The 16,399-nt window shown below is 46.2% G+C and overlaps 1 long non-coding RNA gene across 1 annotated transcript; it reads right to left on the bottom strand.

Annotated features, from left to right (window-relative positions):
• Positions 1 to 1,097: 1,097 nt before the first annotated feature.
• Positions 1,098 to 4,096, bottom strand: LOC139060565 (uncharacterized). The gene is made up of 3 exons (XR_011514926.1): positions 4,014 to 4,096; positions 2,627 to 2,783; positions 1,098 to 1,151 (listed from the first exon to the last, which is right to left on the bottom strand). It is a non-coding gene; the product is annotated as an uncharacterized lncRNA (long non-coding RNA).
• Positions 4,097 to 16,399: the final 12,303 nt, after the last annotated feature.

Raw genomic sequence — 16,399 nt, 5'->3', positions numbered from 1 at the left:
AGCCGCGACGTTCACACTTGCAAGGGCCACCTCACCGCCGACAAGGACAACCGGATGCACAAAGTCTCGAGCGCTACTTCCGGGGCGTCGCCGATTGGTTTAGCGGTTTGCGACTCGCATTCGCGAGGCTGGAAAATTGAGCAGCGTGCGACTAGCCCGTGAGCGTCGCTTTTCGACCAAGGCGACCATTTGCGACTGTCGCTTTGCGACTAGAAGGGTCGCGCGACCTCTGCGACTCGCAAGTGTGAACGTTGCCCTAACTTCCGAGCGCTCCACTGTACGGTGTCCATGAGAACGCGCTGTGCAGTCTCGGGACGTTAAACATCGTAATTTGACTAATTCAGGAATAGGACTGGTGTGGAATCCCACCCCATTAGAGACAACAGATGAGTTACCTTAAGAGTAGGTTCTCGTATGTTAAGTTAGCGTTTTCTTACCTTCACGTACCACTGTTAACGAACTAATGGTTTATTGAACGCAGATTAATAAACTTCTTGAAATGCAATGCAAATGTGTTTATTCATTTGCTTTATATCTTAAGAAATGAGGGTACTGTGGTTTCAAATAAGTCTAAGCACGTGCGAACGAAGTAGAGTGATGGCAGAAAAAAGCAAATAACATATGCATGTGTTTCAATGTGCCAACATTCCACACATCCAACACTGAAGAATATCAATAAACCAAGCCATACCCGACTGTAACATAAATAGATGAACACCTTATGATAACAATGTAGAACCGACGCGACATCATATAAGAAGACAATTGCAGCGAAGCCTTCCACCTTGGATCTCAAGCGGAAAAAAGGAATGTTTAAATACGTTTACACGAGACGAATTGGACAGTAAGTTGTAAGAATGATTGGGATGGGTTGTATTTGTTTATAGTGGCTGAATACATTTCCGCGTGTCAAGCGCAATGAGATTTCGCATAAGCTGTAAAAGAATTTTTAATCTTCCAATTTTTCTTCGATGCTCCAAAGTGGGAATGTTGTTAAATCACATAGGTGGGGATAGAGAATAAGTTGTCCTGAATTTACGGAACATAAAGGCATGCAGAGGCGTTTCAGCCATTTTTAACTTACGTTTATGTTTATGTGCAGCGTATCTCCTGTAATTCTCTCAAAGTACAGTTCTGGTAATTTGAAAGTCCTGAAAGATAAAAAATTGAGCTCGGGAGGCGCCGATTTCAACATGTGTCATAAAGGATACAAGCTTGCGGGTTGTAGATGTGCAGGTGTTATTGACATACTTAGACTAGGAAATGGTATTGCTTATGAGTGTGCTTGGAATGGTATCAAGTTTTACGAAACCTAACTGCAATAATGAGCTGAGACCATTTTCATATAGTTCCGCATGTAGCTGACGTCATAAACACAACGAATAATTTGCGCAATCACTGCCGAATCATTTTTTTAGTTATCGGTGGTAATTTCTGCAACATTCAATCAATATAGCGACACAAAGTATTAGAATCTTCGAAGGGAGGTGTGTATGAGGCGTGTGCGGCAGCGAGACTTCTCTTTCGTGCATTCTAAGAAAACTCAACGCCACCTAGCGGTGCCGCTGCGAAGCCTGCGCGTGGCCTCCAAGATGTACGGCGTGAGGCGCGTGCAAACGCTGAGAAACGCCTATTGCGGCAACAGGGCTCCTCTCTCGCGATTCTTTCCGTACACGCTATGCCATCTTGTGGCGTTGCCGAGAAGTCCGCGCGTGTCCGCCGAGAGGAGAAGAGTTGCTCCCCTTGTGCCTGCAAACGCTGAGGATTGTTCCCTCGCTTGATGCACCCAGTGGCGCATACTCAGTGACCTATGTTGGCAATAGGCTCGTGGCGCAGCTCTAAAAAGCGTTCGCGTCAAATACGCTCATTGAAAAGTGCCTGGTGGCTAGGCTAGTACTTGCACGTTTCTAGCGTATAGTATTATACATGACGCAATAAATACCATCCAAGAAGAAATAGTGATTGTCGCCCAATTGTTAGTGCATCGGGCAGATGCACGGCGTGTCCAAGATTGGAATGCCGTAGCCGGGGCGATTCATTTATTCTATTTTGAGACTGAGGGGTAATCTGCTAGGCGAGAACCCGAGCAGTGACCGACCTAGCGACCCATCGACCGACCGACTCTGGTGAAACAGTGGGATGATAGGCAACGAAAACTTCGCTTTAAAGAGCTTTATTTTGCCAACAATCCTTCCCAACCCTACAACAAGATCGTTCGAGCGTCTCATCGCGTTGGCAATGAGTATTTTTTAATGTCACTGCTACGCTTATGAAGTATACATATAGTGTCTGAAATTCCTTAGTATAAAATCATGGTGCGAGAGGTACTTTTTGAATTCAGGTTATGATAATTTTTTATTTATTCGCGACCGAGAAATCGAATCCTGATCGGGCACCATGCCGGCCGAAAGTGCCCGTGTGACTAGAGAAAAGGACTCTGGGATGGAACGCAGCACAGAATCTTCTCGTTGCCTTGGTGTTGACCACTTCCCTAATAGCGGCATTCCCAAGAAACTTTTTTTTTTTATCTTCCTCCAGGAAACGACATCGCAGCATCACTAGCGATATGCATTCTTCGTAGTCGTTCCCGTAGCAACAACAGCGGTGACAAGACGCGCGTTCTTACCAGTTGCAGACTGCATGCCGCCTCGGGCCGTAAGTACGTCAGCCAAAAGCATTGCTGGGCCAGTTAACGAGTTTCACGTCGCTCGGATCATGCGTGCGCTTGGTTGTCCAGGTTGCGAAGGAACTCCTGGCATCTCTAGGGATATGTCGTCGATTTCCTGCCGACGAATATGTGACCCAAAGAATCTTACCAGCCCAGCCATAGCAACAGCGAAAACGTATTTGCAAGGCACACCGCCAGTCCACATTTCTCGGTTTGTGATTGTTCCCGCTAACGGGGCCCTTTCTTTTGCCGTACTGACTTGTTCCTCACGCATCACTTATTCCTGGTTATACCGGTTCAGCGAAAAACTAGCTATGGATACGATACAGGTCTCAGTTGGCGAAAACAAAAAGAAAAGAAAAATCGACTAGACATTATTTTATTAGTCCAACGACCGCAATGTGCACGACTGTGACGAGCGACATCTCATAGCCATCAGGTAGACCAATGAATTATCTTCGCGCAGCAGGTTTGCTTTCGACTCCGCTCATTGAAGCCACTTTTTTGTTGACAAAGAAAACAAAATGGACGAGATAAAGCCGGAGGAACTCGACATTGCTCTCGGGTCTAATCAAAGAGCACGGCTTATTTTTGCCCAGTACGAAACCCGGATAACGTTTGCTGCAAGTTTGTGCCCGGAAGCGAGCTACTGCCCACAATGTCAGCTGCAAGCTCACTCACATTTTTACACTAACACAGTACATTTTGCTCCATTCACACAGAAAATGTACGTTAGGTTCTCATAATCTAAAAAAGTAACACCCATTAGCATATTCAAACGTGTTCTACGATAGAATCAGTAAATTCAGATGCTAACGCGAAGTACTTCGTACTCCTTTCGAGAGTCCTAGAGGGGAAATACAAGCAAGCTATTCTGAGAAACGCATGTCTATCCCGAGAGCCCAGTGCACGCATCGTGCAATGAACCAAGCTACACCAAGCCGAGTGACTTCGTTCTGGTATATACGCACTCCTACGCTGCTCACATTCGCTGTTGCGCACTGCTTTCAGAGACGAGGGAGCCATTCTCCGTGGAAGACAAGCACCCAGCAGGGAACCCCAAGCGAGCCTCAGGACGGAGCTCCCGCTGCTGGCGTCGTTCGCCTTTGTTCCCATTGTGGACGTACAATAATAAATGAGGTGAGAGCTCGTTCTGGTGTAAGAGGGACGATCTTTGACCTCACAGGGACGACGAATTGGCATTGTTCGCGCTTTAGGAGCCCTTGCCTAAGCCTTGATATTCCTAACGGGAAAGAAGCTTTGTTCACAGCAAAAAAATTGGTCTCCGACACTCCCAAGCAAGTCCAATTTCTGAAGGGTCTAAGAATCTTGGTGTGAACCTCACCTGTGAAAATGACAAGTGAAAAGGGAGTGAAGCTGCTGAAGTCAGAAAGGCGCTGTGGCAATCGGTTTTCTTCTTCTTCTTTTTTTGCTGTTTCTACATTCTGATGGAGGCAATTTCGCGTTTAGTGAGCAGCTGATTTCAGCCCTTGAATGGTGCGCAGGTGATGAAAAAGGCAATTCGCACTAGATAAAGAAGCGTTAAGTTTAATTACAGCGGAAAAAAAGGAAAATTACTTAGACGACTACAGTCCGTTTCTAGGCAATAACAATCCTGCTGCTTCAGATAACAAGACGAAGAGATTATGAAAGTACACGCAGATTCATGGTACAAAACACACGTACCCATACCGCGAGGAGATGGTGCGTGTCCTGAATTGAAATTGCTAATTTTCCGTACTGAAAGCACAAGGTCGCTGCTGCTTTTTCACTGTCGTTGTTTAATTCCTGTCCAAGAACTGCAAGGTAAGCTACACAACAGCTGCCTATCCCCATGCACAGTTCAAAAATTGACGCTACGTCTATCATCCCTCTGCGTCGTCGATGACGACAAAAGTTTTCGCCAGCGTAACAGAATGGATGGGCGGACGGGATGGATAAGGCAAACAAGATTTCGAGAAGTTGACTTGTCACAGTGAAAAAAAAGAGAGATAAACAAACGATATTCTATCGCTGTTCAGCATTACCAAATGTACGCATTGTTTATTTAGTGAAGCTGTTCAGAAAGTGGGAGAAGTCTCCTACAATATTTATCGAAATGGGACACTCAGCTATAAAATACATAGTGCTATGTTAAAGCGTGTACAGCCGACCGATTCAAATCAAATCGAATCAAATTTATTTCGACATACAACTGAAGCTGAGGACCGTGGACAAAAAGTCAGCAAGGCTTGACGTGGTCCATGGCCCCGTTTTACAGTCCCGCGCGAGCTTCGACTTGCCGGCCGATAAAAGCCCTTGAACGGCGCGAAGCGACGAGTACAGAAAGAACAAGAGAGATCAACAAATTGTCATCAAATTCTGGCTGATTTGGTCGCTTCGCACCGTTAGAAAGCGCTGACCGGCCGGCTAGTCGACGCTCGTGCGGTTCTGTTAAGGAATTGGTGGACTGCACATCTGCAAATACGCTGAGTTGCCTTACACTTTGTTCACCCTCAGACGATTCATGAGTACACTCCTTGGTAAACGCAATGTAATCTACTTTCCTTCATATAATGCGCAAAGACACTCGCATTAGTGATGTCGTGACTCGTATCATACTCTAGCCCGAAGGCGGTTCAGAATAACCTATTCATAATTGTTCTTTATGCTGACACGTACAGAGATGATTTGAATGACTCATTCAGCAGCCAGACACCATTATAAGTAATACATCTAGCAGCTTTGTGGGAGCGCTATATTTCGCATGTGCAATATATAAGTTCCTGTGTAAGCTCAGTGCAAAAGGCAATATGCATTCGGATTTCTGTTAGCCTCTGCCTACACCTTCCAGGCTGCAGACATTGAGAATCAGTGTTATCTTTTATTTGCTCCGACTAACGGAATAAAAATAAACTAGGCCCGAGCTTAGCACCCCTAACTATCCAAGTATGCGATAGCGTACTCTTAACAGCTGCGTGCTCGTGAGTCACGGGTGACCGTGCACACTCATTTATCAAAGTGACATTTTTATCTCTTATCCCCTATCTCTTATAAATTTGCCATTTTGTGCAGAGTGTGAGGCGCTCGCGAGTGCTCAACACACCTCGAGTTTTCTTTTAGATGCCTCCAAACTTAATTGGGTGAAGTCCGCCTATTTGTAATGCCATGAACAAATGCCTGGCCAATGATTGGATGGAACCTCTGCTTTCTAGCACGACAGCCCACTGATCAAACTTTCACGCCCTGATCGCGCGCATGCCTTTCTCGAGCAAAAGTCGCACGTTGAAACGTCTAGACACGAGCGTCAAATGCCAGTTTTCTTGCAAACTTCGCTCGCCACAACCAGCGGCTTGGAGACACTACGTTAGGCTTCACTGCCTTCCGGACCGGCGCATATTTTGCGCGAGACGGATACCTTCAGAGAAAGCGAAGCCCGCCTATAATGCTATCGCATTAAAAACGGCACACTCTGGCATAGGACATGTCGGTGTGATTGCGAAGCAGTAGCCACAGCAGGGCGGAAGGCAGGATTAATGCGACGCCAGCGCCTAGCCAAGATTTAGCCTCAGAACGATATCTGAATCCTGGCAAGCGTGAATTGAAATGTGCGGAATGCCCTATACGAACCTACAGTGGAAAATGCGGCAGGATTAGAGACCGCGCCAAGTCAGGTGAAAAATAATACAGCTCGTTGAAAGTGGCATTGCAGTTTTCGTGTTCAGAAGCGTTTGATCCACATGGGATTATGCCGCAATTGAACGTGAGCTCCCTCGCGCACGTACGGTTCGAATCACTGGCTAGCTCTAGAATACTAACCTGTACTATCAGCGCATGTTCGAGCGTCCTGGTGATTTAGTTATAACCACAAAAATAAACAGACACACAATGATGTCAAAGCAGGCATACGAGAAAGTGTTAATTGAAATGTGGAAATATCGAAGAAAAACTGAATAAATGTGTATATGAAAAGATAACGCAGTTGGGTGCCGAACTCACGTATTCGGCATAACGCGTGCTTCACCATTAGGGTAATGCTGTTACATCTTGCCAGTTACTTGCTCGGGTACTTGTGTATGTGTACTAGATATAACCTCGGGATGGTTCGATTGCGCCACTCATGGCCGCGGCAGTGGATGTGAAACACCTTTTTCACTGCCGGCGTCACGCAGTACGCAAGCTGAGACGCAGGCAACTGTCGAATAATATCAAAGTACGATGGTGTTTGAAGTGTTGAAATTCATGAACCGTAAGATAAAACGCAATCAAATAGACGAGAAAAAGAAAGCTTCCCGCCTACCCGCCATGGTGGCACACTTCGTGGCTACAGCATTGCACTGCTAAGCCCAAAGGGCGCGGGATCAAATCCAGGCTGCGGTGGCCGCATGTCGATGGGGGCGAAATGCGAAAACGCCCGTGTCCCGTGCATTAGGTGGACGTTAAAGAAGCCCAGGTTGTCGATATTATTGCGGAGATCCCCCTGCGGCGTCACCCTCACAGGCGGTCATACAGGCTGATGAATTTCAAGAAACGCACCAGCCCCCTTGTGGCCTTGCACATAGCAGACGCACGAAGCCATGGGCCCAAGATCTTCTCGTCTGTGAAAGCACGGTCATCTAAGTGCCCCAAAACTGTACGAAGGGCGCTTCTCTTGTCTTGGTATGTAGGGCAGTCACACATGAGATGCATGAGATACCGCATCAGCTGCAAATGGGACTGCCCGCCATTCCAATTAGGAATGAGTAGGCGTTTGTGAAAGAATCCTACTCGCAAGCGGCACAGTGTCGTTTCTTCCCCTCGGTTATAACCAGGTAAAAGTCGCAATGTCACATGCAGGTCCATGGCATATAGGCGCAGTTAGTGACCTCCGGTGTGTTCCATTTCCTTACTATAATAATATGGATAAGACCGCAGAGGTGCCACGCTGCATCCGTTATCGACAATGGCATCGATGTGCTTTCAGATACACCATGTGCCTCACGGGCAGCTTTCTAGGCGCTTTCATTGCCAGCAATGTTACAGTGCCCGGACATCCAGTGAAATACAATGCCGTGGCCTCCATCCACCACTTGATGGTAGCGCAATCGTATCGCTCCTACCAATTGTTCATGTGGGCAGCGGTGCAGAGCTGATAAGAGTGATTGCAGGACCGCCTTTGAATCACAGAATATAGTAAGTTGGCGATTATTGTTGCGCATATAGCACTGGACTACGGAGGGCAGAAAGTTCGGATCCTGTCGATGTTGTGACGTGGCTGATCTTAAACTTCTTGCAAAAGTTAGCAAGAACCGCTCAACGGTTGTTTGGTGTATGTCTCAGGTAAGTGCTTATTTAGACTCAGCCAGAACCTAGCCTATGTCGTCGTGCCTCGAAGAGGGAAAATTTATATTTCGATATTTTTAGTTTATCTGAAAGGATACCAATCAATGTAAAGACACCGCTTAATATACCTATAGTACAACACCATAATTGCGTAACCACATTGCACACGTTCGACCTGATGTTATTCACAGCTGTTATCGTATAAAACGTGTTAACGTTAGTATTTGATTTTGCTTTGGTTATTATCGATAATATTTGCATAATTCTCAATCAAGGGCGCCCCCACTTTATCCTAGAGTGCTAAACTGAAACCATTTCATGATTTATACTACTGTTGAATATTTACGTGATGCAAGTTACCATGAGCCGACCTGTCTTGCTCTAGTGTCTCTCGGATGCTTTATTTGCGTGACGAATAAAGTTTTTTCGCCAACTTCACCACCGTTGTTCACAGCTCAACTGGCATTTCGCTGCAGTCATTTGCATAAAGAATGCACTAACCGCGGGGCCTTACAAAACTGTTCGTATAAAGTTTTGATAACTTTTAGGGAACACCACTCTTTCAAAGTTCTGTAAGAAAAGCAGGGAAGCGGCGACGAGACTGAAATACCGAGGAAGGAATGCACGCACATCTTGAAGAGCAGCTGACCTCTGACTTCCATCATCGTTCTAGACGTCTTGAACGAGATGACGTAGTGCATAGGCAGGTCACGATCCGGCTCTTGTTCTACACGAAGTCGCCATATTAATTTTGGGGAAACTGTGCGTCATCAATAATGAATACATATAAAATCTCTGTTTAGCAGCACATATAGCCATCAGGTCACCACTTCATGAGAGTTTTTCTAGTTATTTTTGGAACGATGAATCAAACAGAACAAATAGCGGCATTCGAAAAGCAGTCATTTTTCCGGCAACGCTATGGAAAGCACAAATCAGCAAAGATGAGTGCAGAGCCAAAGCATGCGCCAAGGTGCACCCTCATATTTGGCACGCCATCTGAACAGCAGGGAAAGAACCTAATCAACGAGCTGGCTAGGTGCTTGAAGCTTCCAGGAAGAAATCAAAGCAACAACAACAACAAAGAAGTGTGAATACGCGTAGAATCAGCGCTTCTTTCGCATTAAAAGGTTGTTGAGACTTTGGACAAAGCTCCACGTAGCAATTACGGCCCGCATGTGAGCGTGCTTCGATAAAAACACAAAGCGCGGCCTTTACCAGAACTTCGTCGCTGATCCCGTTCAGGAAGAAAAGCCCTCGTGTGCACACGCGTTCTTTAGCGTGTCACCGACGTCATACCTTGACGTCATAGCTCGCTGTTGTTGTAGGTGGTTATTTGAGTGTGCGTTACGTACGAGAAGCTTCAATAATCGAGGTGCCACATGGAGGTCACATTATGCTGCGATAGCGCTTCTGCTTTTTTTCCTGCCTCAATTAGAAAGTTTGTCACGCAAGTTCACTTTCCTTTCTTCGTGCACGCTTACGCTCGTTGCCTTGGACTTAGATTTGCGAAACATTTTTGCGTGATCGTTATACATCACATTGCTCTCTGTACATGGTCCCACGCCTGGCTATCACTGCGTTCGTTTTCCTAATATTGTGGAGTTTATCGCGAGCTATCCTGTCCGAAAATGCACTTACGTAAGAGTAGATTCAGAAATGCGAGCACTGAGCTGTACTCGATAAATACTTCCGAATTACAAAAGAGGTACATTTAAAAAAATTGGCAGAAGGCATAGTTGGCAGTTCTCTATATCATGCGAAGCGTTTCGGAAATGTGTAGAAGACGCAAATGTGTGCAAAGAATGGCGATGATGCTATGACAACAATGGTGCGATTACGAGTACATGACGACCATGAAATGGCGATGACGGATGTAAGGATGATGACGTGACCAAAAAGATGTGACGACAGTGGGTTGACGACAGCGCAATCGCTACTACAAGATGGCGATGATGGAAAACGACCACAACAGCGACTTTGGGATGTCGACGCGATGTCAAAAATGGCATGACTACAGCTGAACGATGACGGTGGTATGACGACGGCCTTTCGAATACAACTTGATGGCGACGATATGTAAACGCAGTGAGAACAGAGTGAAACGATGGGAAGATGGCGACGCCATGACAACCAAGTAGTTATAACAATGGAATGAAGTCGAATAAATGACGACGACCGTACGACAACGATGGCCTGTTGGGGCTGGAGCTCAATCCTGGCCTCACGTGCATCACCCGCCACCGCTGGCTGCCCTAATTTGCATTTTATACGGCATTTGTCTGCACTGTACCCTATACTGGTCAATCTGGACTCCTTATTTTTCACTATATCCGGTGTTTGTTTGCACAACGTCCTGCGCTGGTCAATCTGGGCGCCTCAATTTGCAATGTATCCGATGTTTGTTTGCACTATGTCCGATGCTCGCCAATCTGGACGCCGTAATTCGCACTATATCCGGTGTTTATTTAAACAGTGTCTGGCAACATTTCGATCTGCACGATCTCTGGCATCGGCCCACAGTTTCGGGGGAAAAAATTGGCGCGTCCTTGCGTGCGAGCTTGCTATGACCTTGGCGTCGACTAGGCAAAGAAATGCTTCGCGCTTAAAAATAGCTTTCGAGAACACGCGAGCCGATATTTTGCTACGGTGTCTCTCAGAACAAAGCTAAAACCAAGCAACCACATTTTCGAGCTCATGAAGGCCAGGCACGTATCCAACTGTTACTACTGATATTTTTAGGATTTTAAATAGCTCAATTTAGCAAAGACGTGTTTACGCGCTTGCACGTTCTAGTAACATCTCTTCCGTTTCCGCGTCAATGATATGAGTGAAAATCTACACGGCCATCATGACGGAAGTTGGTAAAGATGCTATTGAAGTTAGTACGCTGGAGTAGCCAGTCAGGTGACTTTGATACTCCCGGGCATTCACCACCCGTGTTTTATTTGTTTGCGTGTTTGCTATCTTTCTCGGCTATTCTGTCCGTCTCTCATTCGTCCATTGCCCTTTCCTAAGTGTAGGGTAGCAAATCAAAAGGCTCCCTCCTGGTTCATCTCCTCCAATTTCCCCTATCATTTCTCTCTCTTTACATGCATATTGCAAACACTCATAGGGACGAAATTAAATGTTCCCACAATCAAACAATTGAGGTAGTCCAACATTACGCGAAAGAAAAGAGGGGTAACTTTTTCCCCTAAAGCCTGTCTACAGCGACTGTGCGCGTAAATCATATAATAAAGCCATACTTGATCACAATTTACGCTATATATCCTCATAAAGTTAGCCTCTCTAAAACGATACGCAGCAATGTCGTCGTTGTCAACCTAGTGTAAACATGAGGTCATGTAAGAGCTTTCTTGACCAGAATTCCTGAGAAGTAGCGGCCACAAGAGCATTAGCCTAACTGCTTCACCTCACAGCTGTGCTCTACCGTGGAAACGAAAAAAAAAAGTCAAACCAAACGCAAAGCCGCATCGAAAAAACGGCAGCGCAACACCATAAAAAGCAATATGGTCGCTTTATGAGACCTTCCTTCCGGGAACGGCTCCAATCCTCCATCCGTTCTCGTTCATTATGGTCCCCCTGGTAGCAGGCGCTTCAGATTCACATCGCAGTGGGTTGGTCAAGCTGTATTTTTAAGGCGCCTAACTGTTGCGACACTCTTTATGAATCGTAGTACTTTAGCCGTGCCCAATCTATGTCAAAAATTGCTTCTGAGATTGAAAGCCCTTGCAACGCAAAAGTAGGAAACCATTTTTTTCTATATATTCGAGGATGGTTGAAGGACCGATTAGTTTCTGACCAGGTGCTATAACTAAGTCGCAGATTTGCACATTAGCGATATATTGAAAAAAGTACCTTAGCAGTGGCATCGGCTATGCGAGTGCTCGAGTTTCAGGTCGTAGAATCCGACATTAAAGAGGAAGCGGAAGGAAGCGAGGAAGTAATTCTTCTTTGTATTTATCTGTACTCCACATGCATCCTTCTTTATTTAGCGATATAAAGGTCTATTTCAACGAAAACAATGTGAGGCCTAACAAGAACTCGAAAGAAGCATGTTAAGTAAAAACGAGCCTGGCCTTGTGCAAGCCGCGGTTAGCTTCACCCATTTGAAACATACAGCGCATCATTGTTAGTTCAGTCAAACAGTTCTTGTTGCTTAACCAACGAAGCTCGCCGCCATGTGCTATAATAAGTGGTGCGATCACCGCGTGAAGTATTCATGTTTTAGAGAAGTATGTAAACGCAGTTCTTGCTTGCCAACTCCTTTGCCTAGGGTGCCTATGATTTTATAAGGAAGAGCCTGGGTGGTCGGATGTCCAGCTAAATATACAGTCGGCGCCACCCTTGTGTAGAGCATGGGAACGGCGGTATCCGTGGCGCTCCGCAGCCAGCCAGCGACGTTTAAAGCTAGTTGCTGGGCCGGAGATTAGATGAGTCAACCGCGCGTTCCCGGATGCCTCTTATCTCGAGCCCAGCAGCTACCATCCGGCGTCTCTGGCTGCCTCTGAAGCGGCCTGGCAGCTGCCGTTCCCACGCTCTACACAAGGGTGGCGCTGACCGTACAGTTCTCTCTACACGCGATCTTTCCTTGTGAGCACCGAAGACCACCACAATCCTTTCCATTACGCCTTCCATGGCGTCCGCCAGCCTGGCGTACCGAGCCCTTCGTTGTTTAATCTGACCCTAATTGGTGTCCGTGATCGCTTTGCAAGCAAAGTTGAATTATCGATTTACCAGGGGGACAGCTGCGTTTGGGTGTCTGGGGCAACAGGCCTACAGATATGCGCGAAGCTCCAGAAAGCTGCTACTCAGACTACACGTTACCTTCGCAAGCACTATTCGAGAATTTCATCTAAGAAACGTGTGCTTGTGGACTTTAGGTGTAAGCCAATGACGTAGGATCAGCGTCAAACGAAACGTGAACAGCGGAGCACACGGCTCAAGCATAAGCGAAGGCTCGCATTGTGCGCACCGCCCGGTCGTCACCATTGACAGCGCGCACATACGGTTTGGCCGCATGGCGCGATCCGCCAATGGTGAGATATTTTCGCTTGTTTTCTGATTCTTAGGTTTGGAAGGGAGGAAAAAAAAAACCGAAGCTAGAATATTACACTTTAGGCGAGTATTGTCGCACAGTTAGCCGAAACCATAAGTGCTTCTGGCGTCAAATGAAACGTGGACAGCGCTGTGCGTGTCGCGGTTTGCCGCTTGTGCAGCTCTTTCGATCGGCAAACTCGCGCAGTGCGGCCAAACCGGATGTGCGCGCGTGTCATTGGTGATGAATGGACGGTGCTCGCTATACCTTCACTTATGCTTGGGCCGCACGCTCCGCAGTTCGCGTTTCATTTGACGCTGATGGTACCGCAGCGTATTAATCTACGGGCAGATGATACCGTATGTCCGCTCATAAAAATTGTTAGGTGTTATAACTGGCAGATACATATGATGAAGCTCCCATGTAACGTACCTTAGGAAAAAGAAAACGGTTGACAAGTGTCTGTCTTCATGTTTTTCGCCTGAAATACGAGTACGTGAGAAATGTCCAGAAGTCCTATGGTGCAACTGCATAGGATGCTTTTTCTCGGCTTTCATCGGTACAGCTAACCAGCAGGACCTCACGCAAATAAAAAAAGGAAAAAAGAAAGAAAGAGACAACGAACAGATCTGCGTACAATACAGTTTTCTCAGCACCAGTCGATTCGGATTCGTCTACAAGCCTTCCTCGAAGTGCCTTAACGGTGGCAACTAGTGCAATAGCTAGTGACCACCTCGCCATTATATACATATCACAGTAGAAGAGATAAAAGTGCACATAAGATGTCTTTACCCGACTCTTCGCAACCACCTCGCCTCTCTACCGTCGGAGAGACCACGTACTGCATTCTGCTTCACACGTTCGGAACCTGCTTCACATCTGTCATGGTAATTTCAATTCCTCCTTGTCTAATTAAGCCCAAGACTAACATGGTAACACCATGGCGTCCAAAAAAAGAAGAACAGATATGTCAACATCACCTATTGAACAGCTCACCTTGCTCCTATAATATGAGGAGTATACTGAGACAACACACACATATAAATTGACGGCTCTCCCCAGCCGAACAGCTCTGCCGCAGCTGTCGTCACCCTGGCAAACGTCACCAGTATTGAGTTCAAAAATTCTCACTTGAGCACGTCGATGAAAGCAGAAATCACAGCGCTTCGCGCCACACTGCACTTTAATAAGGACTAACCGACACATAAATGTTCGATCTCCGACTCGAAGGTGACATTGCAGTGTCTGCCAGCAGCCTTGCGGCGTGGTACACACGAACAGCTCATTTTAAATCGGGGAGGTCATGCACCACCTGAGTGATAAATGACACTAAGTCATTTGTCAGTGGCTACAAAGTCACTGTGGCATTATCGACAATGTAAGTGCTCATTAAGCTGCCCGTTTAGCCCATGCAGAAGTCTGCCAGCTATCCATTCAGCTTTCTAGGACAATCATTGCAAGGATACTCATCCCATCTCAGTGGAATGAGCCACACTTCACGCATGCGTGATAATAATTCGTGGTGCTACTTGAAGCCTTCGAATTCCACCAAAAGTTGACCGAAGAGGCGCGCCGCTATTGCATAGGCTATGATTGGACGTAACGCTTTCAAATGCCAATGCGTTCCGCATAGGGATGGCGCACACTGCATCATCTGGCCATTGCAGGGACGAGGAAGCGATGCCTTATATTCCATGCCAGAGACCACAGTGCAGACCATTGAATTCTTATTCCGTGCTTTCAGATCTCAGTTTTCTTCGTCTTCAGGTTAAATAAGCTATACCTTGTTAACATCTTGGCTACGAAATCGAAAAACAGGCCGGAACCTGACGAAAGGTAGAACAAAAAATACAGGTGATGCCACAAGCAAAACTGCCGAAAAATTTTGATAACGATGCAACTCATCTAGACGAAAGAAAACTACAGTCATTCTGCTCCTCATTTAACTTGTTTGTAATGTGAAACTACAAAACGAACTCCGAAACGTAAATAATTAGAAGAGGCAAATTTATTCTGCTGATAGTTAAACATCAGATCTTTCGGAGTTAATCCACGTACAGATCGAAACGTTCGGAGCTTTATGCGCATGGAACGAGAGGCAACAATAATTTAATTACGCGACGCATCTGTTTTGCCCGGAAATGCCAGGGGGCTAGCAGAACCTTTTATAACCAGACCGAACCAATTAACTCAACGGATCCGGTGTCTGGCGACCGAGTACGATTACTAGGTTCGTTAATATCATTTACATAACAATTCCAACGTTGCTTCTCCTTGTAAGCAAACGTTAATTACCCATATAAGAAGCGTAACAAAACTAACCATAAGAAGCATTGGTTCCGTGAAGAATGGCATAAAATGCTGCAATAAACTGTGTTAATGTTAACGGATGCCGTTCAACCATTAAGCTCAGAGACGCCCTGCGGCCCGAATACTAAATCGACTGCTCCTTTTGGGCTTCGCAAACTAAACCTTCATGCGTAAGCACATATGTCTCATTGCTTTCTGGGAAAATGTAATAATAATAATAATAATTAACGCGGTATTGCGTACTCCGACCGTTCATTAATACAGGCACACAAGGAAGGAGCTCCGAGTGATCTTCGACCATATTAACTTCGTTACCCTGTGCCTAACCACCTGAGGGTTTTGCGTTTCGCCCCTGTCAAAATGAAGCAGTCCCAGCGGCCGCGAATATCTCGGAAGTGGTGCTATGGTCCTAAAGTTTTTGCTAAGCAAACTAAACTCCAATAATGGTCGGCTTGAATTTCGGCACTGCAACGTGTGCCCTAAAGTTAATATTGAACAATGTAATTAGTGAATATTTGCAATTGACTTCCACAATATTCATATTCTTTATGACGATATATTCAGCCATACCCGTAAAGGCAGCGGAAAAAGCGAACCAATGCTATCTGTCGAAGGTGTTTAAAAAAATGTTCGAATTAAAAAACGCCTGTTCAAAGATCCCGTCACGCCTGCAGAATCATGCCTTTCGTTATGATACAGGCAGAGTGTTTGCTTCTGTTTCCTATGTGTTATGGCGGGAGTTACATGCGTGGCGTGGCTGCAAAACCGGAAGCTACAGCACAAATACTCGCTACGAACATTCGTTGCTCTTCTATGTGTTTTTCGACATTGTGTTACAAATATTAGAAATCAGCACCCAACCTCGGCGTCAGGCCAATTGCTTGCGCACCGTGTGACCTACCAGCGTGCCCGTGCCTGTATCCTTGCGAGTCCGAACGTGCGTCTGCAACTCGAATGTGTCACCGGCAGACACTGACAAACTAACACGACCTAGGTCGGCAATTTCCTGCTTCTCCGCATGTTCGAACCCTTCGCTCGGCTGTTCAGTAAGCTCCCATCGCAGGGGCGGTGCGGGGTCT

This window comes from Dermacentor albipictus, chromosome 5 (genome assembly GCF_038994185.2).
Source record: "Dermacentor albipictus isolate Rhodes 1998 colony chromosome 5, USDA_Dalb.pri_finalv2, whole genome shotgun sequence".
Classification (NCBI taxonomy): Eukaryota; Metazoa; Arthropoda; class Arachnida; order Ixodida; family Ixodidae; genus Dermacentor; species Dermacentor albipictus.
This window is presented reverse-complemented; position numbering and strand designations above follow the sequence as displayed.